This window comes from Vulpes vulpes, chromosome 7, assembly GCF_048418805.1.
Source record: "Vulpes vulpes isolate BD-2025 chromosome 7, VulVul3, whole genome shotgun sequence".
Lineage (NCBI taxonomy): Eukaryota > Metazoa > Chordata > Mammalia > Carnivora > Canidae > Vulpes > Vulpes vulpes.
In genome coordinates, this window is record NC_132786.1 from 2,081,311 (window position 1) to 2,105,167 (window position 23,857).

General features: G+C 44.5%; 1 non-coding gene across 1 annotated transcript; it reads right to left on the reverse strand.

Moving 5' to 3' along the window:
- Window positions 1–4,581: 4,581 nt before the first annotated feature.
- On the reverse strand, window positions 4,582–4,688 carry LOC112934856 (U6 spliceosomal RNA). Its single transcript, XR_003238065.1, has one exon. It is a non-coding gene; the product is annotated as a U6 spliceosomal RNA (small nuclear RNA).
- Between the last annotated feature and the right edge of the window lie 19,169 nt (window positions 4,689–23,857).

Sequence of the window (23,857 nt, forward strand, 5' to 3'; positions counted from 1 at the left end):
CCATGGCTGTTTTTCCTCCTGAAGGGAGGTGGAAGTTCTAGAAAGGACTCAAGGTCCCAAGAGCAAAGTGGAAAAGCGGGTATGGAGTGGGTAAGGGCGACAAGAGGGAGATGGGGGCTTCTAATGCACATTGCATTTTAGGATAGCACCTGACTTGCTTTTACTATATGAACAAATGCTTCTTAGCATCTGTTCAAGTTAGAATGAGTCCGGCCAGTGTTTTGGTATAAATTCACAAAGCCTGTCCTTTCTTTCTGGTGGCTTCTGTCGTGGGAGCTTGGGTGGGGGTCAACTTGGTTGAGTTGGATTTGGCTCCTGGTGGCTCCCCGGTCCGATGAGCTGGTGACAACATAGGACTGGGAAGGGTGGGGCTGGCCTCTGAGTATTTGCACGTGACTCCTGCAGATGTGCACCGTAAGGGGAATAGTCAAGGGTCCTAGCCCTGGAAAAGTCTTCCCTCTTTCCCTTTGGAAATTTAAATGCTTATGGATTCGATCTCATTCTACATGAAAATATTTTTATGGCTTGGGGAGATGGAAGCCAGAAGAAATTTTTGGAGTGCGCACGTTTTGTCCTTTACTTCCTGGCTTCGTAAAGATGTGGTTTTGAAGACAGTAGGGATCTGTCAGTTCTCTAGATCACTTCCAGCCCTGTCATTCTATGATCTAATAGAATTTATAACAATATGTATTCCAGTAGTGACTTTCGAAGATGGCTTTGAAGGGATTACAGATGGTTCTGTAAGTATATACTTTTAGAAGAAACATAATGCAATTTGCTTTCTAGCCCAAAGCCCTAAAAATAATTAGGTAGGAGTTCAGATGAGTGTTAAAAGGCAGTTGTTTCTGGTGAATCCAAATGGATTAAAAAATCAATTGCGTTTATCCTCAGAGGAGGGCTTGCATTTTAGATTTCTTATGGTTTATTGAGTAGGAAAGCACAATAACCATACTGGCATTAAAAAAGTAAGCAATGAGAAAAATCAGCACAAGGCTCCAAATTCAAATGAAGTCTAATGGAGTGAGAAGAAAGAGTTTCAGAACGCAGGAGTGAGTAATGTAACTGAGACCTCAAGTGTTTGCCTTTGGGGGTTCTTGCTTGGTCAGATGTGTGACTCCAACATATGGCTTCCATCTGCCTGTCTGCTGCCCCCCATGCCCTTGGTATTGTCCTGACCCATCTGGTTTCCTTTCATGAGATCTGAGGGAGACTCTGTCCCTGAGGTTCAGGTCAGAGTTCAGTGTCATCAGTGCCTGGAAGGGGGAGGCCGGCAGGGCAGGTGAGGGCATGCAGGGCAGGTGAGGGCAGGCTCTCCATGCTGTGGCATGAGGGAACCATTTTGGGGGTTTCTCTTCAATAACCTTTTCTAATAAAAAGAGGATAACTTTCATGTAGAAAAATTAGAAAAAAAGAAAAGAGAGAGGTCCAAAGAAGAAGTTATAATCTTGTTTTTTTAGAGCCATTTGCGGTCACTTCCTTTTTATTTATTTATTTTTATTATTTTGGTGGGGGGCGAGGAGATACATTATCCAAGTGATATTTTTAGGAGTTCACATGAGGTCGCAATTTAAAATATACCAAGGGAAGGGCTAAGGCAGGGAGACGATTTAGGAGGCTAATTCATGGGTCACTGGGCAAAATAAAAATGGTGGTGGTAGCAGTGACCAAGGGGAGGAAGGGGCAGAGCTGAGGCCAGTGAGTCTGGATGAACTTAGATGTGGCCAGAGACTGAGATAAAGTTACAGGTGACATGGAGAGTCCCACTGGATGGCGGCGGAATGCATCATTCATTCATTCAGCAGAAATGGATTGAGTTCCTACTATCCTCATGGAATTTGTAGCTCAATGGAGGAAGGCAGACAATAAAAGAAAAATAAATAACGGAAGACATAGCATGTTAGGAAGTGTTATGGGGAAAAATGAAGCAAATTGAAAACAACCTGCTAATAAAAAGCCAAGGTCATAACCAGGAACCATAGGTCAACCACAGCATTTCCCCAAGAAGCCTTGACTCTACAGGGGCATCCTCATCTTGCGATCTACCCTGATCCTTCTGAAGGACAGTTTATGGTCCTGTTACCTTTATTTTTTATTTTTTTTATCTTTTAAGGATTATTTTTAAGTAATCCATACACCCAATGTGGGGCTCAGATTTACAATCCTGAGGTCAAGAGTTGCCTGCTCTACTGACTGAGCCAGCCAGGTGCCCCCCGCATCCCCACCTTTATTGTAATGGATAAATGAATGAGTGGCCAAATTAAATCTGACCTTTGACCAGTGTTGACATTCAGAAGATATTCTAAAAAAATAAATAAATAAAAATAAATAAATAAATAAATAAATAAATAAATAAATAAATGAAGATATTCTAATATTTAAAGGTTCTTATACCCTTTTTTTGTGGAGTCAAGAATGCCCTTGGGAATGTGGTGGAAATTTATGGATCTCCTTCCCCATAAAACTAGACTTAACTCTCATTACATGCAATTCCCAGGGATTCACAGATGGAGAGTCAGCCGGGCCATGAGGAAGGGACCCACTGAGCACCTGAAGGCAAGGACACATTTTTCTCATGAAAACTAGTTGGAACCTCAAATCTTTACCCCAGAAAAGTGTCCAGCCCACTTCACCTCCTATAGCATGATAAAAATTTGGGCCTGGAAGTTATCAAGGACACTAGGGTGCCAGACGGCTTAGAGCAGGGAAGTCCGAGCCAGGCAGTCTGGTCGGGAGATGGCATGCATGCGTGATCCATTGCAGCTCCGGGGAAGGTCAAAGCCAACACATGTTCAGAAAGGGCGTAGGCAGTGGACTGCCTGCAGAGAGTGAATGGTAAAGGATATAAGAAAGACACTGGGGGTGCACTTGGTTGGCTCAGTTTCTGGAACATTTGACTCTCAATCTCAGGGTTATGAGTTCAAGGTTCAAGTCCCATGTTGGTCATAGAGCCTGCTTAAAAAAAAGGGGGGGGGGGCTTGCAAGCCCAGAACAAGCAAAAGAGGTCCTGTGTCCTAAGACAAAGAAGGGAACAGTTTTCATAGTAGGTTCCATTTGTTGCTCATAGAATGTTCATAAAGCCCATACTCAGTTTGGAAACTTTTTGCCCTAGTCCCTGAACTTGTAGACATGATCGAAATAATAAACTGCATTCATAAGCATTTTCAACTTTTCTCTCATGGCAAACATGGACTTCATTGCTCTTAGCTTCAGAGGTATGGCTCACCTCTTGTCTACAACATCTGTTTTCATTTGTCCTGGGACCTGCATTATAGTGCACATAGTTGTGTAATGAGAGTGCCCTAGAGTTAAATGAAAATTGCTTTTATTTTTAATTTTATTTATTTTTTTAAAGATTGATTTATTTGAGAGAGAGCGAGCAAGAGCAAGAGCGAGGGAGAGTAGGGGCAGAGGCAGAGGGAGAAGCAGACTCCCTGCTAAGCAGGAAGCCCGATGTGGGGCTCGATCCCAGGACCCTGAGATCATGGCCCAAGCCGATGGCAGATGCTTCACCGACTGAGCCACCCAGGCGCCCTGCAAATTGCTTTTATTTATTTATTTTAAATTTTATTTATTCATGAGAGACAGAGAGAGCAGACACTTAACCGCTGAGCCACCGAGGCGTCCCTGCAAATTGCTTTTAAAGGATATTTACAAATAGTTTCTTTTTTTAAATTTTTATTTATTTATGATAGTCACTTATTTAAAGGATATTTACAAATAGTTTCTTTTTTTAATTTTTATTTATTTATGATATTATTTATGATATGATAGTCAATATTATTTATGATATTTATTTATTTATTTATTTATTTATTTATTTATTTATGAGAGAGAGAGAGAGAGGCAGAGACATAGGCAGAGGGAGAAGCAGGCTCCATGCACCGGGAGCCCGATGTGGGACTCGATCCTGGGTCTCCAGGATCGCGCCCTGGGCCAAAGGTAGGCGCTAAACTGCTGTGCCACCCAGGGATCCCTACAAATAGTTTCTAATGCATCCCCTGCCTAAATCATAACAGCTCGAAATTCTAAGAGCATAATGTGAAGATCTTACTCTGTGATAAAGTTCAGATTGAATATATAGGCTGTGTTTGGGAGGAAGGACAACCTATAGGCTTTTGGAGGCGTAGGGTTAGAAAGAGAGTGATATTTTACATACTCTCTGTGTGCTTATGAACATGTGTGAGTGTGGAAATGCACAGGGAAAGCTCTCAACAGGCCAGACCTGTGGCTAACAGTGGCCACCCCTGGGGAGGAGGGTGGGAATGGGGTGAAGGGAGGGGATTTTCACCTTTTCTCCTACATGCTCTAGTATCCTCTGAATCTTTTATTTATTTAAAGATTTTATTGACTTATTTGAGAGAGAGAGAGAGAGAGAGAGAACATGAGCAGGGTGGGGTGCACAGGAAGAAGCAGACAACTGGACGGGGAGCCTAATGTGGGGCTCGATCTCGGGACGCTGGGATCATGATACAAGCAGAAGGCAGACGCTTAACTGACTGAGCCACCCAGGTGCCCCCATTTGAATCTTTTAAATGGAGAATATGTTTACAAATTACTTGTGAAATTTATTTTATTTTATTTTTAAATATGGAACTCTTCATGAATTTGCATGTCATCCTTGCGCAGGGGCCATGCTAATCTTTTCTGTACCGTAATAGTTTTAGTATATGTGCTGCCGAAGTGAGGACTCCTTGTGAAATTTAAAGCAAAGATAGATGGAGGCAAAATCTCAAGGTCAATGCAGTTGGTGTAAACAGACACCTAGACCTTCTAGAAAGTGGTAAAGGTCAACTTACCTTCAGAATACTGTAGGTAGACTCACCTTTTTTTTATTTTTAAGATTTTATTTATTTATTCATGAGAGACACAGAGAGGGAGGCAAAAACATAGGAAGAGGGAGAAGAGGCTCCTCACGGGAAGCCTAATATGGGACTCGATCCCAGGACCCTGGGATCATGCCCTGAACCAAAGGCAGACACTCAACCACTGAGCCACCCAGGCGCCCCAGGGTCAGGTCAAGTTCTCTTTTTTTTTTTTTTTTTTTTAATTTTTATTTATTTATGATAGTCACAGAGAGAGAGAGAGAGAGAGGCAGAGACACAGGCAGAGGGAGAAGCAGGCTCCATGCACCGGGAGCCTGACGTGGGATTCGATCCCGGGTCTCCAGGATCGCGCCCTGGGCCAAAGGCAGGCGCTGAACCGCTGCGCCACCCAGGGATCCCCAGGTCAAGTTCTCTTTGAGACTCTGGGTAGAATCCTTCCTTGCCTCCTCCCATTTCTGATGTGGCTGGAAACTCTTGGTGTTTCTTGGCTTGCAGTCACATCCCTCCCATCTCTGCCTCTGTCATATCATCACATGACATTCCCTTGTGTGTCTGTCTTCACATGGTAGTCTTCCCTCTTCTGGTAAGGACACCAGTCATAGTGGATTAAAAACCTACTCTACCCTGATATGACCTCATCTTAACAACTCACATCTGCAAAAATCCTAATTCCAAATAAGGCCCCATTCCAAGGTATTGGGGGTTAGGACTCCCACGTTTCTTTTTCCAACCTATGATAATATGCCAAAGCTAGAACAAGAGCTCCCATCTTTACTCCCCACCAAACCAACCTTATAATGATTCACTTCCTACGTCTCCTCTTTTTTAAAAAAACCATCATGTGTAGACCTTGGTAACTGATAGCATCAAGTACAATAGGAAAGTTCTGGAGGAAGGATCTAGGACCTGCTGGGGGGACCCTGGTCAAGCAGAGAGGAGAATTTAACTGTGGGGGGATATCCTGGCAGGAAATTGTGGTACCGAACTGCTTAAAACACTTTGGGCTCTTCATCTCCAGCTTTTGCCAGCCCATAAAACTGTAGTAGCTGTGGCTGACGTCATTTGAAACTCTGTAGACTTGACACCTCATAAGCTGAATGTATGTGTGCGTGAGTGTGTGTGTGTGAGAGAGAGAGGTTGGGGTTTGTGTGATGATGGTGTCAGTTGACTGTCTCAGAATTTCTACAGACTTCTCTTGCTAAGGGAAGCTTTATAACTTCCCTTAAGTTTCCCTGTAAACTTGAATGTTATGGCAAATTATACAGAGTAGCTTAAGTGATTTTCTTCTTTTGGCAACTAGTAGAGCTCAGGATTTTTTTTCTTCACAGACTCCGAGGTGTCCACTGGACATAGGCTTTTGTCTATAAAGTTTGAGGGGGAACAGAAAAACAGAGATAACTAGGAAAAGGCTGGGCCACCACTGCCTTCTGGAGCTGCATGCAGAAAGGGGAGGGAGGGGAAGAGACGGGAGAGAGAGACACCAGGCACCGACCTGAATTGTAAAGAACATGGGCCAGTGTTGCCCGCTGGGAACTGACACCACAAGTAGAGTGTGGGTGAATTACAAAGGTGACCTTTTATTTTTTTATTTTGTTTTATTTAGAGAGGAAGGGGGAGGGGCAGAGGCAGAGGGAGAGAGACTCTCAAGCAGACTCCACGCTGAGTGTGGAGCCCAACGCGGGGCTCAATCCCAGGACCCCAAGATCATGACCTGCGCAGAAACTGAGTCTGACACTTAACTGACTAAGCCACCCAGGGGCCCCTAAAGGTGATCTTTTAAATAAAGGTCTGGAATAAGAGGGGAAAGAGCATAAAAGCTACTATGGGAAAAGTTAAGAAGTAGCAGAAAGGTTTGTTTATGTGTCATAGAATTAGTGTTAATTTCAAAATTTGTTTTGAAAGTGGGTCCTCTTAAATCCGGCACTTCCTGTAGTTTTAAACGTATCTACCTGAACGTGGAAGGGGGTATTTACTATAAGACTGTGCAATTACGGCATCTCTAATCATCTGATGGTGATGAAAACTCAGGATGCTTCGGAGCCGTCTTTCCAGTGAGAGCAGTGGTGGTGTGTGTTGGTCAGATTCACCAGATCTACGGATCTGGAGAAAGCTGTGTTTCTAGAAATCAGACCACTCACACTGAGGCTTGGATATTGGAATTCCACAGCCTTAGGAAACTAACCAACTACCCGCTTACCTCCTTACCAAATACATTGGTAAGACAAAAGTAAATTCTAGAAGTGAATTAAAGCAAAACCTATAAAACTGCTTTGGAGACACAGCTGAATATGGAAGTTTAAGGGTCAAGTAGAACTTCACTAAATCCCTAAGCTCCAGAAACAACAATTTTCACAGGGGGACTGGATGGGAATGAGACCCATAGTTATTGTCAGGGGTGCTGGATCATTTTGGGTATGTTTCCTTTCGCAGTGATGGTTGTGTTGGCATTTTCTGAGTCAGACTTAGGAAGTGGATGAGCCCTTGATGGACAAAGGGGAACCCAAAAAGCATTGCCAATATCAGTATCATTAATATGTTAATTCAACAGCAAAAATATATTGAGTGCTTGCTCGATGCTGCACACTGGGAAGCATGCATTTTTGTGTGATTTTTAGACACCTGCTTTTTAAATTATGCTTCTCTTGCATATCCAGACAGTGCTTTCTGCTTTTATTTTGTTTAGTTTTTGGAAAGCCCGTCTGATCTTACAACGGAAGGGCTCATTTAGCAGAAATTCAGTTTAAGGAAACTAAAAAATTGTATTCTGTGTGAAGTGAGAGATGTCTACACTGAGAAGGTTTTTTTGTGTTTGTGTTGTTTTTGTTTTTTGAGAGAGAGAGAGCACACACATGTGCAAGTGGGGTGGGAGGGGGTAGATTCGGGGCTCAATCCCATGACCTTGATATCATGACCTGAGCTGAAATCAAGAGTCAGATGCTTAACTGATTGGGCCATGCAGGTACCCCAAGAAGGGGGTTTTCATGTGCACCTAAGCAGCAAAAATGCTTAATTGGTATCCAGTCTATGAGCTTAAATCACCAAGGAGTAGAATCTTTTACACTACACTCTTTCTGAAAGAGGGAAATCGCATCCTAAGAAATCTCTGCAAAGACAGAGACCACATCCTCACCACTTTCGTGTCACCCACAGCCCCCAGCTCAGAACTTGGAGTAGAAAACACACTCAAAGCATGTTCTTGGAAGGGCGGTTTCATCTGGGGGGCCAAACCTGAAAGTGTCATTTCTTGACCTACGATTGTCAATGGTGGGTTTTTTAAAAAAGTGACATTTTCTCTCTGTGATAATTAATGCTCAATTCAGACTGCGGGGGGTGTGGATGAGGAAATCTGAACAATAGCTAGACAAGACAAAGCGCATTAAATCTTCTGCAGCCTTCTCCCTCTACTAATGTGGTTTAGAATTATATGTTAGGAGCATTGTATACCAGAAGAATATTGATTGCATTTCAGATAATGCAATTTACAGTTAATAAGATGGTTAGGTTGGGCCAGGGAAATATTTGTTTTGTTCAATAATGTTAGACAGAAAACATACATTTTAATAAATACTGCATGAGAACAATCCTTTTGGGTGAACTTTAAGGAAATAAACATACAACCATATGGCTACACATTGGCAAAATTTTCACATGTCTGAAATCTGGAGAGATGTATTCTCAGTAATTCTTCGCTTTACAAATAGATGATTTTAAGTCATTCTTGTTGTAGTATCAGAACCTTTGTCTGGCATTTTCTATGTAATCTTTAATATCTAGGGACAATTGTTATGGAACAGAATACACTGCGTGATTCCATTTGTTTAAATACATATATATGTAACATATAAATACAGACACATACATCCATACACACATTTATGGTCACACGCACATGCACGCACACACACAACTCTGGAAGATTATCTAAGTGCTTCACCGTGGTCATGATGAGGACCAGGGCACAGAGGGATGACAGGTATTTTTACATTTGAGTTATAGATTGTTATGATACTCGAGTTTCATAATAAGCATATATTTCTTTTATAATCAGAAAAAGATATGTTAATATACAGAGCTGACGTTGATGACACTGACAATAAAAACAGTCTTGCCAAGAGCCTGAAAGTAATCTAGTTGCAGAGTCATCTATCAAGATTACTTCCTTCCCGTGTGCGTGAGGATACGCGCTGTGACACCACCTGAAGTGGCAAGAAAGCTGCCACAACTTGAAAGTCCGTGGTCAGAGGGAGGGAAAGAGGACATATGAAGGTCTGTCTGACTGCTCAGATGGGGAAAAATCTTGTGTGGGGGGGGCAAGATGAGAAGCCGATAACCATAAGAGGAGCCGTATGGTGGAGGGGTGGGTGCCTTTCCAATTTTGTACCATGTGTCTTTGCCACATGTTAAAAAAAATTAAGTATTAAGAGTCTCTGTTCAAGGCCACAACCCACAGCTACTGGTCAGAATAGGACAGGATTCTGGTGGGATGGATCCTGTTTTCCCCAGTGGCCTCTCACAAGGCTGGTTCTTTTATTATTATTATTATTTTTTTTTTTTACAAGGCTGGTTCTATATGCTTCCCCCTAAATGGGGCTTCTCCAGCCATCGATGGGGAAAGACCGGTTTTGTTTTGCTTTTTATTTCCCCAATGCCTTGCAGACTGATCCTTTAATAAAATCAATAAAAATGAATTACGGGAAAAATGAAATTAAAAAATACAAGGAAGACATACAAAATTCAGGGTCCAATATTTTTATTATTAGATTGAACAGACATAAAGTCCCTCAGGCGAATTGCTTTTAAAAAGGGGTTCTTGGGACGCCTGGGTGGCTCAGCTGGTTGAGCATCTGCCTTTGGCTCAGGTCATGATCCTGGGGTCCTAGGATCAAGTCTCCCATCAGGCTCCCTGCAGGGAGCCTGCTTCTCCCTCTGCCTGTATCTCTGCCTCTCTCATGAATGAATGAATGAATGAATGAATGAATGAATAAATAAATAAATAAATAAAATCTTTTAAAAAAAAATCACAACCAGAATTCTTTACCTCTTGAAATTTCTGAGACTTCCTCATAATATAATCAAATGAAACATGAAAAAACGGTTTTTGTAGACAGGCAGGTGGGGCTATTTTTATCTCAGAGCTATCATTTTCCTGGGAATGCTGTTAATATCCCTGGGCTCCCATCTGTGAAATGGGAATACCGCCCTCTTCATAAGGCTGTTGTGAGGATGGAGTGAAGATACTAGGATGTGAAAGGGCCTAACCCACAGTGACACCCAGCACCCAGCCCCAGGCTTCGTTCTCTCTGCGATTCCTCAAGGCCCCCATCCAAGGACCTGGCCCACCCAGGTCACTGCCAACCTCAGAGCATTGTCCCTTCTTCCTGTCGGTCTTTTCTTCTCCGTGGTGGGGCTGCAGGCAAGGGTCCCGACATTTCCCCTCCTTGGGGGAGACAGGGACTCCGCAGATGCTTTCAGCCTCCAGACCCCAGAAGGAGCAAAGGGCAGGAGTGAAGCTGACCTCTCCCCCCAGGAAGATGAAAGGAAACACTGATGTGGAAAGTGCTAGGCGGCCGGGGGGAACCACGGAGGGTTATTGGGCCCTTCCTAGATGCCTGAAATAGAAAGCAGTGGGAAAGGGAACCGGGAGGAAAGAAGAAAGTCTGCAAAACTTGCCGCCTGCCATCAAGCCATCCGTTTGGTCCCACCCAGAGCCGTTTGCAGAGCGGGTCGGGCCCCATTTGCTCACTGGCAAAGAACAGCAGAGAGGAGCAGACAATTAGTGGAGAAGCTTCTAGTAGGACCCACGAGGCTGCCACAGTGCAGCCAGCTCGGGTTTTGGCAGGAGAGGTCTCACCCAGCAAATTCCAGCTGCACCTTCACGAGTGACGCCCAGCTGGCTCCCGGCCTTGGGTGCAGAGCGGGAGCTGGCACCTGGCACCCGGCACCTGGCATCGCTGACCACGCTCCGGGGACCCAGAAAACCCAGGCCCACGTTGTCCCTGATCTCGGGCCCAGGGCTGAACCACTGTCGTCTGCGGGTCCCCAGAGAGCTGCAGCTGGGATAGGAGATGGCGTGAAGCCGGGGCAGAGCTGGAGGGGGCCCTCCCTTCAGGGCAGAAAGGCCCCTGGCAGGGGTACGTCCCAACCAGGCGCAGTGGGATCTCTGCTTCCAAAACTCTTCGAGGAAACGTCCCTCTCCTTCATCCCTGCCACGTCTGAGTCCTGCTCCTGGTCTCGGTGGAAGCGGTTGAGAAAGGATCTGTCCCTGTGCTCATGGCCGGAGTCTGCGGCAGGTGCTCCGGAGACACAGCTGCCCTCGGGCCGCCGTCAGGTGGCGGGTCAGGAGGACGTGCCCAGCAGCCTGGGGCCAGAAGGCACCACGCCAGCCGAGGGGGGCTGGATGGGGAGATGTATGAATGAATAACAGATTTGTTAGGCTACGCCCGTGGCTGCCGGGAAGGAAAAATCTGTTCTGTTCCAAATCCCCATTATTTCAGCTCCCTCTTCCCGTCTGCATCACCCCCAGCATCTCTGCTGCTGTCGCTGGAGGGGCTGGAGAAAGATTGCTCATTGATCACCTCTGTACCCCAGGCACGGGTTCACGAGACACTTAAGACATAATTTATCTCCCACAGATGTTCACAGCCTAGACAGGGACATGAGCTATAAACTAATAATGACCACGCGGGGGTCAAGTGCAATAAAAATGCATTTAACCAGGATTTGGGAACAGAGAGCAAGGAGCCTAGGAGTGTCCAGGAACAAAGAAATGATCCCTGCGTGCTCCTGACACAGGCTGCCAGCACCTGGAGCTCTCGGTGATGGATACCGTGCTCTGCCTAGGGAGCACACACTTTCTCATTTTATGACTCTTTAATTCTGATTCATATTCTCAGGTTTTGCTACGGTGGCCGAACATAGAGTCTAAAACTGTATCTTAATCCCACTTACCCAGATTTTCTCCTGATGCATTATTAAAACATCTTCTTACCCAGCACATGCTTGGTGTCACCGTTAACTTACATTCTGCATGACGTGCCTTTCAGTTCCAAAAGCAATTCATTCATATAAATGCTCCTGCAGGTCATTAAGTCTCATACTCTGGCACTGGGCATAATTGGAGGATGAATCCAATATGCATCTCAAACAAACAGTTCCAACACATATTCATACCACATTTGAGATGTCTTCCTATTTTCAAGTTTTTATTTTTTTTAAAGATTTTATTTATTTATTCACGAGAGACACACAGAGAGAGGCAGAGACACAGGCAGAGGGAGAAGCAGTTTCCCTGTTGGGGGACCTGATGTGGGACTCGATCCCAGGACCCCGGGATCATGACTTGAGCCGAAGGCAGACGCTCAGCCACTGAGCCATTCAGGTGCCCCTCTTCCTATTTTCAAAGAAAATGATATATGAGTATGTGATATATATTCATATGCGTGTACATGTATATATGCATATATATCATATATCTTGTATGTATGATGAATACTCATATTTTTTCCATGTTAGTCTCAAATTATTATTTTTTCTATTAAATCAGGCAACAAGGGATGCCTGGGTGACTCAGCGGTTAAGCACCTGCCTTTGGTCCAGGGCGTGATCCTGGAGTCCCAGGATTGAGTCCCATGTCGGGATCCTTGCATGGAGCCTGCTTCTGCCTCTGCCTGTGTCTCTGCCTCCCTCTCTCTCTGTGTCTCTCATGAATAAATAAATAAAATCTTAAAAAATAAAAAATAAAAAAATAAATCAGGCATCGAGTGCCTCTCCAAGGCTGAGCTCTTGGTAGATGAGCCCTGTGATTCAGCTTTGCCACAACGAGGTATTCTAGGGGCTTTTGAAAGTATGAAGCCATTATTGGGATTAGTAAAAACAGGATCTTCGAAGTCATGCAAACTGAAAGTACAAAAAAAGTCATTTTAGCTTTTGATGGTTTGATGAAACTTTCTATTCATTGGCTTCGTAATTCATAAGCATCAAAGTCAAGGAAATTGTGGGGACATAATTTGGCAGTCACAACTTCTGAGTCTCAGGAATGCATCAGTTGAATTGAATGTAGTATTTCTTTTTAATTTAAAATGAGTAAAATAGAGATTCATGGTTTTAGAATCAGAATCAGTGTAATGACTGGAAAAAGCCTTTGAGAAAATTTGCCCCAAACCCGTCATTTAACAGATGAATACTATCAGAATACATCTGCTTTATGACTGGAGGCTCCTTTAACCCACCATGGCTCACCTTCCTGGTCTGTGAAATGAGAGACTGGGCTCTGTGAACTCTTGATCCCCTACCTCTGCCAACATATTGTAGGATTCTAGTAAATGTTGGTTGAATGGATGCAGCTAATGCCCAGAGAGGCTGGTTGATTTGCCTGAAATCACACAGCTACCCAGGGACGGATACAAGTCTGCCGACTCTCAGCCTGTGATACTTAAATAGAATAGGCTTAGAATGAAGACCTTGACATTTGTAAAAGTACGTAGATATTAATGAGGAATACACCCTAAGAAAGATCTTATTTGAAAATAAGATCTTTGGGGCACCCGGGTGGCTCAGTGTTGAGTGTCTGCCTTTGGTTCAGGTCATGATCCTGGGGTCCTGGGATCAAATCCTCCATCAGGCTCCCTGCGGGGAGCTCCCTCTGCCTGCGTCTCTGTGTCTCTCGTGAATTTTTATCGGTTTAAGCCATGCGGTTTGTAGTGCTGTGGTAAGGCGGCCCTAGGAGATGAACATAGCTCTCCTATTTCTGTGGGTTTATGGCTCAGTTGTGTCCTTCTCTCTCGGGAGTCTCAGATGGTGGCTGGGACTGGAGCCATCTGCAGTTTGCTCACTGCAGAGCCAACTCACCTGGGTTGGTTGGATGTCCAAGATGGTGCAGCCATATCACCACAGCTAATGCTGCGTGTGGCTGGGGGCTCAGATGGAGCTGTGGGCTGGAGCACCAGCACGTGGCCGCTCCATGTAGCATGGATCTCCGGCAGCATGGCAGTGACTCGAGAACAACCATTCCAAAGAGGCAGAAAGTAAAAACTGCTGAGCCAATAAGGCCTTGGCCAGAAATTTGGATGGCATCTGTTTTGCTGCATCCTATTAGTCACGCACACTGAGGGGATAGAACTCAACTCAAAGCCAAACGTTAGTGATTGAGGGGCGGTTCTTGGAGGTGTTCTGAGCCATTGCCTCCTGCTGGTAATATTGATTAACAAGATTAGGTTGGAAGAAACATTATTCCTCAGGATAGGGGCCAATGAAGAATGGTTCCAAAGGGTTCTAGGGGTTCTAAACTTTAAGGAGAGTTTCTTCAATCCATTTGCCTCCATCAGAAATTTTCTCATCCCTGGGTCACAGCTTAGGAGGCTGAAGGAGACATTTCCACTCTCCTTGCTTTTGAATCATTTATAGCAACTGTTTTTTTTTTTTTTTAAAGATTTTATTTATTTCAGAGAGACACAGAGAAGCAGAGACACAGGCAGAGGGAGAAGCAGGCTCCACGCAGGGAGCCCACCGCAGGACTCAGTCCCGTGACTCCAGGATCACGCCCTGGGCCGAAGGCAGGCGCTAAACTGCTAAGCCACGCAGGGATCCCCCCATTTATTGCAACTGTTATACCATGTTCAGTGAGTCCCTGGTGGGTGAGGAGAGAGTCTCCCTAAGTGCCTCAGAATTCTTTATTCAGGGTGCCTCTGTTAAATGCCTCTGGGGGTCCACGTTGTGCTGACTGTTGACACAAGGAAATAAACAGGAGTTTTAGAAGTTAAAAAAAAAAAACAAAAACGCCTGCCATCCAGGGAGATGGAGCCGGGAAGCCTCTCTTAACATTTTCTTTCATTCTCCTTTCTGAACTGTAGAAGGTGGAGCAGCTCTGGGTCTCGGAGCTGTCCTGGCCATGTCTGTCTCTAGACATTCTTTCTTTTCCCTCAGGGTGGCTGGCTTGAGAAGCTGCCTGGGCCCGAGGAGACCCCAGGAGTTCACAGCACTGGGGCAAACACATTCCAGTCGCGTGAGCTCCTTATGTCCTAAGAGGTTAGCACCTGGAGGAATCACTCTCAGAGAGATTCCTGCTCTACATTTGGGGGAAGAGACCAGGAACAGAATTCAGAGTGGTTTGAAGAAAGAGCTGTACTGTACATTTGGTGTGGAGTGCAGAGGGCTGCTTTTGGGTTCTTCCCAGAAGGGGTTGCCTCTTGTGGTGATGTTGGCCTTTCTACCTTTATATTGCCTATGCCCTTGAAGGACCCTCGAGGGCATCAAGGACCTCCAAAGGGAAGAGTGAGATGGCAGTCAAGGAGAAACTCAAGGACCCTCGTCCTTTTTAAAATAAAAGTCATAGGGGTGCCTGGATGATTCAATCGGTTAAGTGTCCAACTCTTGGTCTTGGCTCAGGTCATGATCTCAGGGTCTGAGATCAAGCTCCACATCAGGCTCCATGCTCAGCAGGGAGTCTGCTTGAAGATTATCTCCCTCTGCCCCTCCCCCAATGTTCACGTTCTCTCTAATAAATTAACAAATGTTTTTAAAAAATAAAATAAATTTACAGGGGCTCCTGGATAGCTCAGTCCATTAAGCAACTAACTCTTGATTTTGGCTCAGGTCATGATTGCAGGGTTGTGAGATTGAGCCCAACGTTGGTCTCTGTGCTGGGCATGGAGCCTGCTTAAGATTCTTTCTCTCCCTCTCCCTCTCTCCCACTCTTAATAAAATAAAATGTGCAGAGACTTTATTTTTAGAGTAGTTTTATGTTCACAGCAAAACTGAGAGGCAGGTACTGAGATTTCCCATATCCTTCTGCCCACATACATGTACACCCTCCCTCCCTCTCACCATCCTCCTCCAGAGTGGGACATTTGCTGCAAATGATGAACCTGCACTGACACATCATCATCACTGAGTCCACAGTCAACATTGGGGTTCACCCTCAGTGGTGTCCCTTCTATGGGTTTGTTCAAATATACAATGACATGTATCCACCATTACAGTGCCATACAGAGTCACTTCTCTACCTTAAATTTTCTCTGTACTCCACCTATTCATCCCTCCCTCCCTGTAATCCCCCAACCCCTGATTTTCTTACTGTCTCCATAGTTTTGCCTTTCCCTTTATTCCTTTCTAACCAGAGCAGATCTGTTTTTTTAAGTGTATTTATTATCTATTTAAGTAATCTCTACACCCAATGTGGGGTTCAAACTCATGACCCTGAGATCAAGAGTCACATGCTCTTCCAGCTGAACCAACCAGGCACCCCATGAGAGCAGATCTGTTTTATGTACTGGGCCTTTGTTTAAGATTTCATTTGAAGACTAGGTTATGTGGCTTAACAGAAAAAAAAAAAGAAAAGAAAAAGATTTTATGTTAATGGGCAGTGTCTTGACCCCTTTCTCGTTAGCTGTGTGACCCTTGGCAAGTCACTTCACCTCTCTGAAACTTGATTTCTCATCCATAAAATGGGGCTAATGAGGGCTGCCTCGCATAAATACTAATATGTATGCACAGCATCTGGCTCACAGTAGGGCCTCAACCAGGGCGAATGGCCTCTCTCTGCATCTCGTGCTCACTTCTCACATTTAGTTCCCGAGGTCTGCCTGTTTCATCTCTAGAATTCTGGAATCTCTCTCTTCCTTTCTAGTTTAGGCTTGAGCTGATCCAGGATTTGAAAACAGTGGTTAGGCCACACACCTCTGCCAAATGCTCACCTTTAATGAAACAGAACAGGGAGACATTATTTAGCAATCTGGAGATGAACATGGGCAGAGCATAGGCAGGAGCAGGCAGGCGGGCTCTGCAAATTGTTTCCTAGCAAAGCTCTCTGGGGCCCTTCCCCCTAACCCCCCACGGCCCCCTGACAAACCACCAGGAGTTACTATGGTGGTGGGATTTAGAGCCTTGCTTCCAAGTTGCTTTCCTACTAACCCATCTCTAACTCCTGCTAGCACTAACCTCACAAGATACAATGGTACAGAAGCAACCACATCCGCAGGACTACCCTGGCTTCCCCAGGGAGCTTTCTGGACCACGTCTCCTTAAATCCTTATCTTTAAGACTCTGAATTAAGGCTCCGAATACAAAGTCCCCATGTCTGTCTCCACTGGATTGGTCCTGAGCTCTCCTGAGCAATCAGGGTCCACAGTCTCCCAGCTGAGCAGAACCTGGTGACTGTGATCAGAAGTTGGGAATGAAAGACAATTCTGAGGAAGCATCTCAACTCCCAGAATTGGTGACAGTGTCACCAAGTAGAATAGAGAACACAGGGAAACGAGCAGACTTAGGGACTTCGGTGTGAGCTAGTTGAGTATGTGGCACTTGTGGGACCCGGGAGTCTGGGCATCAGTGAGTCCCAGATGGGCAGGTGGCTTTGATCCATCCTCAGCTGATTTTTCCAGGTCTACCTCTTCAAGTCTACATAAGTTTCCTCTTATTTTCCATTTCTTGGGCAGGGGCAATCCACTCTTACTCATGTCCTATTTACAAGCCAATTCTTGTACGAGTTGGCATCTAGCGTGATGTTTTTTTCTTGGAAATGTGAAGTATTTGCATTTGAACTATTAGCTTATCACTGGGCTAGGTTGATTATTGGTGTTTTGATACTGTGTATGAATACATATTACAAATACTATGAAAAAATCTACCTTAGGGCACCTGGGTGGCTCAGTTGGTTATGTGTCTGCCTTTGGCTCAGGTCATGATCTTGGGGTCCTGGGATCGAGCCCCACATTGGGCTCCCTGCTCAGTGAGGAGCCTGTTTCTCCCTCTCCCTCTCCTGCTGTTCCCCCTGCTTATGAGCACTCTCTCTCTCTCTCTCTCTGTTAAATAAATAAATAAAATCTTTTAAAATAAAGAATTTATCTTTATACAGCGATAAGATTATAGATTCCTTAGAGAAAGAAAATTAGAGATCAGATAATTCAATACCCTCAAGAGACCAAGTAACTCAACATGCATTAATTGAGCACCCCCTGTATGTATACGTATATATGCAGAAGGAGAAACAATGAATGTAAAATGCCAACATTCAGGGAATTTCAGTGAAGGGAATTTCAGTGCAAAATTCTTTGCACTCTCTTTTCAACTTCTTTCTGCCTAAATTTTTTTCAAATTAAAAATAAAAAGAAGCCGGGATCCCTGGGTGGCACAGAGGTTTGGTGCCTGCCTTTGGCCCAGGGCGCGATCCTGGAGACCCGGGATCGAGTCCCACGTCGGGCTCCCGGTGCATGGAGCCTGCTTCTCCCTCTGCCTGTGTCTCTGCCTCTCTCTCTCTCTCTCTCTCTCTCTGTAACTATCATAAATAAATAATTTTTTTAAAAAAAGAAGTTAGTGTAAAACATACCATGTATTGCTACCATACCACCTTAAGGATTGAGAGGGAGTGTGGTGATGGGGTATGTTAGTGATAGGAAGCAACAAACCTCAACAGTGTTTCCAAGCAATTGGTGATCACACAGCCAGATTCTCTATACTCAGCTCAACTTCTCAAATGTTTTGAGAAACAATCTTTTCGGTTTTTTTCCTAGATGCAAAGAGATACAGTTGAATAAATCAGATGAGAAAATGAAAAGATTCTCTACTTGATGTCATAGTGGTGATGAAATATGAATAAATCTCAGCCCAGAAGGAATTAACTTGACGAACGTAGATGTAAAATCAAAATTACTAGGACTATCATCCCTCGAGGGATCTGTATTTGTTCTGAATGCTCTTATCAAATGTTTTGGGGACACAGGACACAATATTATCGTTGAGATACGCGGTGGGGTTGGCCGTGAGTTAGATGGAGGGAAGATACTGGTGATCACGCACTTCCCTTGCTTAAAGAAGCCCGATGAAAGGTTGAGATACCCACCAGAGGGCTTGGACTGCAGAACCAGGAACCTGACCCCAGGAGTCTCTCACAGATATGTTTACCCGGACCTGAGACACAGATATGGCCAGAGCATGTGGTCCTGATTGGTATCAGGGAACTGGAGTCTTATGGCTGATCCCCTGCCTCAAAGGAAAAGGAGAGCGCTCCTAATTAGTTAAGGTCTCCTTAAAGTCTAGCAAGATCTGCTCCCAAGACCCACTAGGAAGATGGTCAGGGGAGCGCTGCTTATTCAAGTGTTCAAGCGAGTGCCTTCTACATATGAGGCATAAGGCAAAACAGTGGGATAATGCTGAATAAGAGAAATGGGATCTGCCCCATTGACTGGCTTATGAACTGAGGACTGGCTGACAAAGAGTTTTCAAAGAACTCTGTTCCCCCATCTGTGAAAGGGAAGACCTACATCCTTCATGTACGAAACCCGAAGATGAAACCAACTGGTGTATGCGAAGTGATTAGAAAACTGGGCAGGTATTGGGCACGCCGTGGTTACTGGTTCCTCCTCTTCTTTGATGCAAGAGCCGGAGTTGTCCTGGGTTACTCGGAATCTCGCCCACTCTGGCCTATCCCCAGAGCTCCATGGCCCCCACTCTAGACCTTCTTGTCCTAACCCGAATGTCCTAAACTGTATCTGAACTTGCCCTTCTGGTGCCCTCTAGCCCCACACCACGACTGCTCACTAGAGGGCAAACGTTTATTTGGTTGAGGAGGCCACGTAGTTTTAAAATGTGAATATATTGGGGCCGCAACAGTGATTTCAATTTGTAGATTTTACCACGGTTGTGCTAGCGGGCAGCGTTCAGGTTTATTAATTTTATATGCATCGGAGTCTTTGAAATTGTTGGTTCATATGTATGGAAATAAATTTTCATGAAATGAACCAGAAGCTCTGTTACACAGGACATCTTTAATACTGGAGTAAAATAGCTTTTAAATTACTAGAATGGCAGGTTTCTGCTGTAAATTTGTACGGAGGAAGGGTGGAGGAGGGGGGAAGAAAGCACAGATAGAACAAAAAGAAGAAGAAAAGAAAGTAGATATAAAATTGCTCTACTTTCGGTTATGTTTTGGGGAAAATTTCCCCCAGGAACCCAGGCCTTTCCCCACCCTATGAAGCCTGGCAAAGGCAGGGGTTCTTTATGCTCAGGAGGAGGTTGGGACAGCCACCCATGTTCCTCTTGAGCATAAACAAGCCTTTGGAGCTGAAGCTGAGCTAGAAGGAAATGATAAGGGGCTGAAGTAAGGTTGGGATTGCAGACAGACTCCAACAAGCATCTGCTTCAGATAACTGGGTTCAGACAGAGAGGAAATAGGATCTCACAGTCACTGGGCTGAAACCAGAGCCCAGAGCCTTCCCTCGATGGAACCCAAGGCTCTGCATTCTGAGCTGAGGACCAGGGGGAGGAGTTGATGCCTCTGTTCTATGGTTCTCCCTGAGATCACACCGACAGCTGTCTGCCTGGGAATAAGACCACTCACACTGCTCTTTCCTCTGTTGAGTTAATTCCTCCATCTTCCCTGGGCCACAGCTCTATGGGAGATATTTCATAACTGCTTACAGAATGATCCAGATCATCACAAAGTCAAAACTCGTGCAAAGTACAAGATCCCACAGCAACCATAAGAAGGAGCCATTGGAGAATGTCTGTTGGTAGAGAGGAAATGTGGTAAGTTGAACCAGAAGCTTTGGGTTGGTTTTTCTTTTTTTTTTTTAAGCATAAAGTTGCACATGATATTGCTTTACTGGACTGACAAAGAAGGAGATGAAATTGAAAAGCAGGTTCTTAATCTAGGCAGAAAAAAGAATTGTTTTTACATTTCCCCCACACTTTTCTGTTCTATTCCTTTCCTATCCTTGTTTCTCTGCCCAAGAATGAAGTTTGAATTGCTGTTCCGTTATTTTTAAAATATTTAATTTATTTATCCATGAGACAGAGAGAGAGAGAGAGAGAGAGAGAGAGAGAGAAGCAGAGACACAGGCAGAGGGAGAAGCAGGCTCCACGCAAGGATCCCGACGTGGGACTCGATTCCAGGACCCCAGGATCAGGCCCTGGGCCGAAGGCAGGAGCTCAACCACTGAGCCACCCGGGCTACCCTCCCTGTCCCCTTATTACTAGAAATCTGTCTGACAGTATTTCTAGGGGTGACTGCAGCATGAGGATTCTAATTCTGCCGGCCGTGCTTACAAATCACTGTCCTCATTTCACAAATCAAATCTGTTTCTGTAGAGTATCAGGTGTGACTGAGGCCATCGCTGGCAATCTCTGATTCTACTGGTTGGAACATGGAGTGAAGACTTAACAACTGATCCCAGAACTTTGCATTTCCAAGGGCATTTACACGTCCAGAAGCAATCACATATTATTTAATAACTTAATGTCATGCCCTCCCCTTTGATGACTCAAATGAGATTATTACCAGATTGTCTGGGATTATAGATTTTCAGCAGCAAGAGCCAGGCTCATGCAGTTTCCTGTGTATAATATTCTGTAATCAGATGCTTGATAATGACTATGCTTTGAAGTGGAGAACTCAGGTTTTAACTTTTGGTCTCTTTATTTTCAGCATAATCGACCATGAAAATCTAATTTTTCTTGTTATACCACTTTCAATGTTAAGTCTCCTCAGTTGCAAGCTCAGTTATGGAGAGATTCTACAAAGTTCAGAATCAGCAAGCAGCAGCCCCAATGCATGGCTATACCTGAAACAGGAGAGTGGAACCTAGAGGCTGTGTACTGTGGGGGACCAGCCTAGGCTTACAAGACTGAGTTGACCTTGATTGGATTTTCTAACTTAGTCACCCACGGATGGGTTTCAGGGCCTCTAGGCACTCCCTGGAATGCCGTTTGGACATTTGGGAGTAGGGCAGTATATGCTACTTATTCAGATGCCAAAAGGAGTTCAGGTTGTCCAGGATGGGGGAAAAAAAGGTAAAAGCACAATTCCACAACTGATTTATTTTCCTGCCTCCAGCAGGTTGAGAAGACCAGGTACGCGAGGGCAGCTAAGGCAATGTGGCAATGTGCAAAATGCTATTTGCCCAGATCCATTTCCTCCCTTCTTCCTGTTAACAGAACCCAGATTTTGCTCACAGTGACAGTGTGCCCAGTCTGGGAGGATGATTCATGATATTTCAAAACCTAGCATGACAATCTCAACCTGTTTCAGTAGAGAGTCAATTTCCTAGTCTCCCTCTCGGCGAGTAGTGTTGTGGGTGTGTGCTCCATTTCTTGCCAATGAGACGCAAGAGGGAGTCTCAGAGAAGCTTCTAGAGCTTTTGCTTTCCTGCTACATGTTGAGAGTAGTGGGGGACTCAGTAGTGGCTTTCCCTTCTTTCTGCCTTGAACTGTTATGTGATACTTGGAACCGCTGCAGCCATCTTGCAACCATGAGGTGACATGTGGGGGTGATAGGCCAATATGCAAAGTGGAAAGACAGAAAGACTGAGTTCTTAATGACATTGGTAAACTGGCAGACCTGTCCTGAGGAACTGTCTTTGAGTTTCCTGTTAGGTAAACAACAGATACTCTTATGGCTTAGAGGAGAGTTTCTGCGACTTGCAGCCAAATGCCCCTTGATGGACACAGTGAATTATCTCTTCAGCTTAAAATCTAGCCAACTGGTTTTGTCTTTTCAAAATATGCCAAAAGCATCTGATTTCCATTGCATGACACTAACCCTATTATTATGCTAAACATACATGTAGGAAGTGTTTGTATAGAATGAGGAGTGAAAAGAGTGAGCCTCTGAGCCAAATAATATTGTTTCTGATATAAAGGATAGTGGATTTTACCTTATTTTTGGTTAATAATACTTAAATCAGGGGTACCCGGTGGCTCAGTTGGTTGAACGTCTGCCTTCAGCTCAGATCATGATCCTGGGGTCCCGATGGAGCCCCACATCGGGCTCCCTGCTCAGTGGGGAGTCTGCTTCTCCCTCGGCCTCTGTCTGCCACTCCCCCTGCTTGTGTATTCTCTGTGTGTCAAAAATAAATAAATAAAAATAAAAAAAAAATTAAAAATAAATAAATAAAATCGTAAAAAAAAAACCTTAAATCAATAAACAGAAATGATTATAGGCAAAGAGATGTAGTTAATTAATGTAATTAATTAATTTTAAATTTACATGCTTTTCTGCTCCACACATTACTATTCTGATAAATTTTTGTGCTATTTCCCATTGCCTACAAACTGACATAAAAAAAAACTAACCCACTAATTAAAGAGTAGATTTTTGTTTGTATCATGTTTGATTCATACTCTCATAAAGCCATTTTGACTCACTTGGAAAATTTGAGGAAGGAAAAAGCATATTCTGTAGTAAACTTGGTCACATGTATTTCTCTGCTATTTATATAAACTTGTATATTACCTCATACATATCTGTATCTGACAATATTTGTGGATTTTTTTTAAGCTGTATCTATAGTATACCACAGACAAAAAGGACTGGAGGTTTACCAGTTAGCGTTGGCTGCGTAACAAACCCCTCCAAAACTCAGTGGTTTAAACAGCAATGACGTTACCACTGCTGTGTCTGCAGGTTGCACGGTCCAGCCTGTGCTCGACTGGGTTTGGCTCCAAGCTGAAGGCTGGATCTGTGTCTACTTCACATTTCTTGGACCAGCGGGCTGGCTGGGACGTGTTTTTCCTGTGGCAATGACCAAAGTGCCAGATGCCGGAGGGCGAGCCCAAACACACATTTCAAGCCTTTGCTTGTATCACATCCACAAACATGCCATTGGCCAAACTGAGTCATAGGGCCAAACCCAACATCCACGGTGTAGGAAAGGGACTAGAGTAGTGGTGGGAGGGACCACACAGTCACCGGGCAAAGGGCACAGCAGGAAGGGAGCAGAGAAGAGTGGGGGGACCATGCCGCCCTGTAAGGGAAGACTGTTGGCAACAAAGGAACAGCCTCTGACATTATTCTGACACAGTACTTAGAACGCGACAGAACTAAGAATTAAAGGAATTATCTTAGGGGACGGCAGATGCCCAGCACTACTACTGTGGGAGATACAGTTGCTCATACTGAACATGATTAGGCTATGCTTACAGGAATGATCTCAACAATGCTTTTAAAAAGATCACCCTGCAGCCTTGTCATGTTCATGCACCTTCTTAGAACTGGCCTAGTGTTTCTGCAGAAAGAGACAAGTTATTATGTCACTCTGATTGTC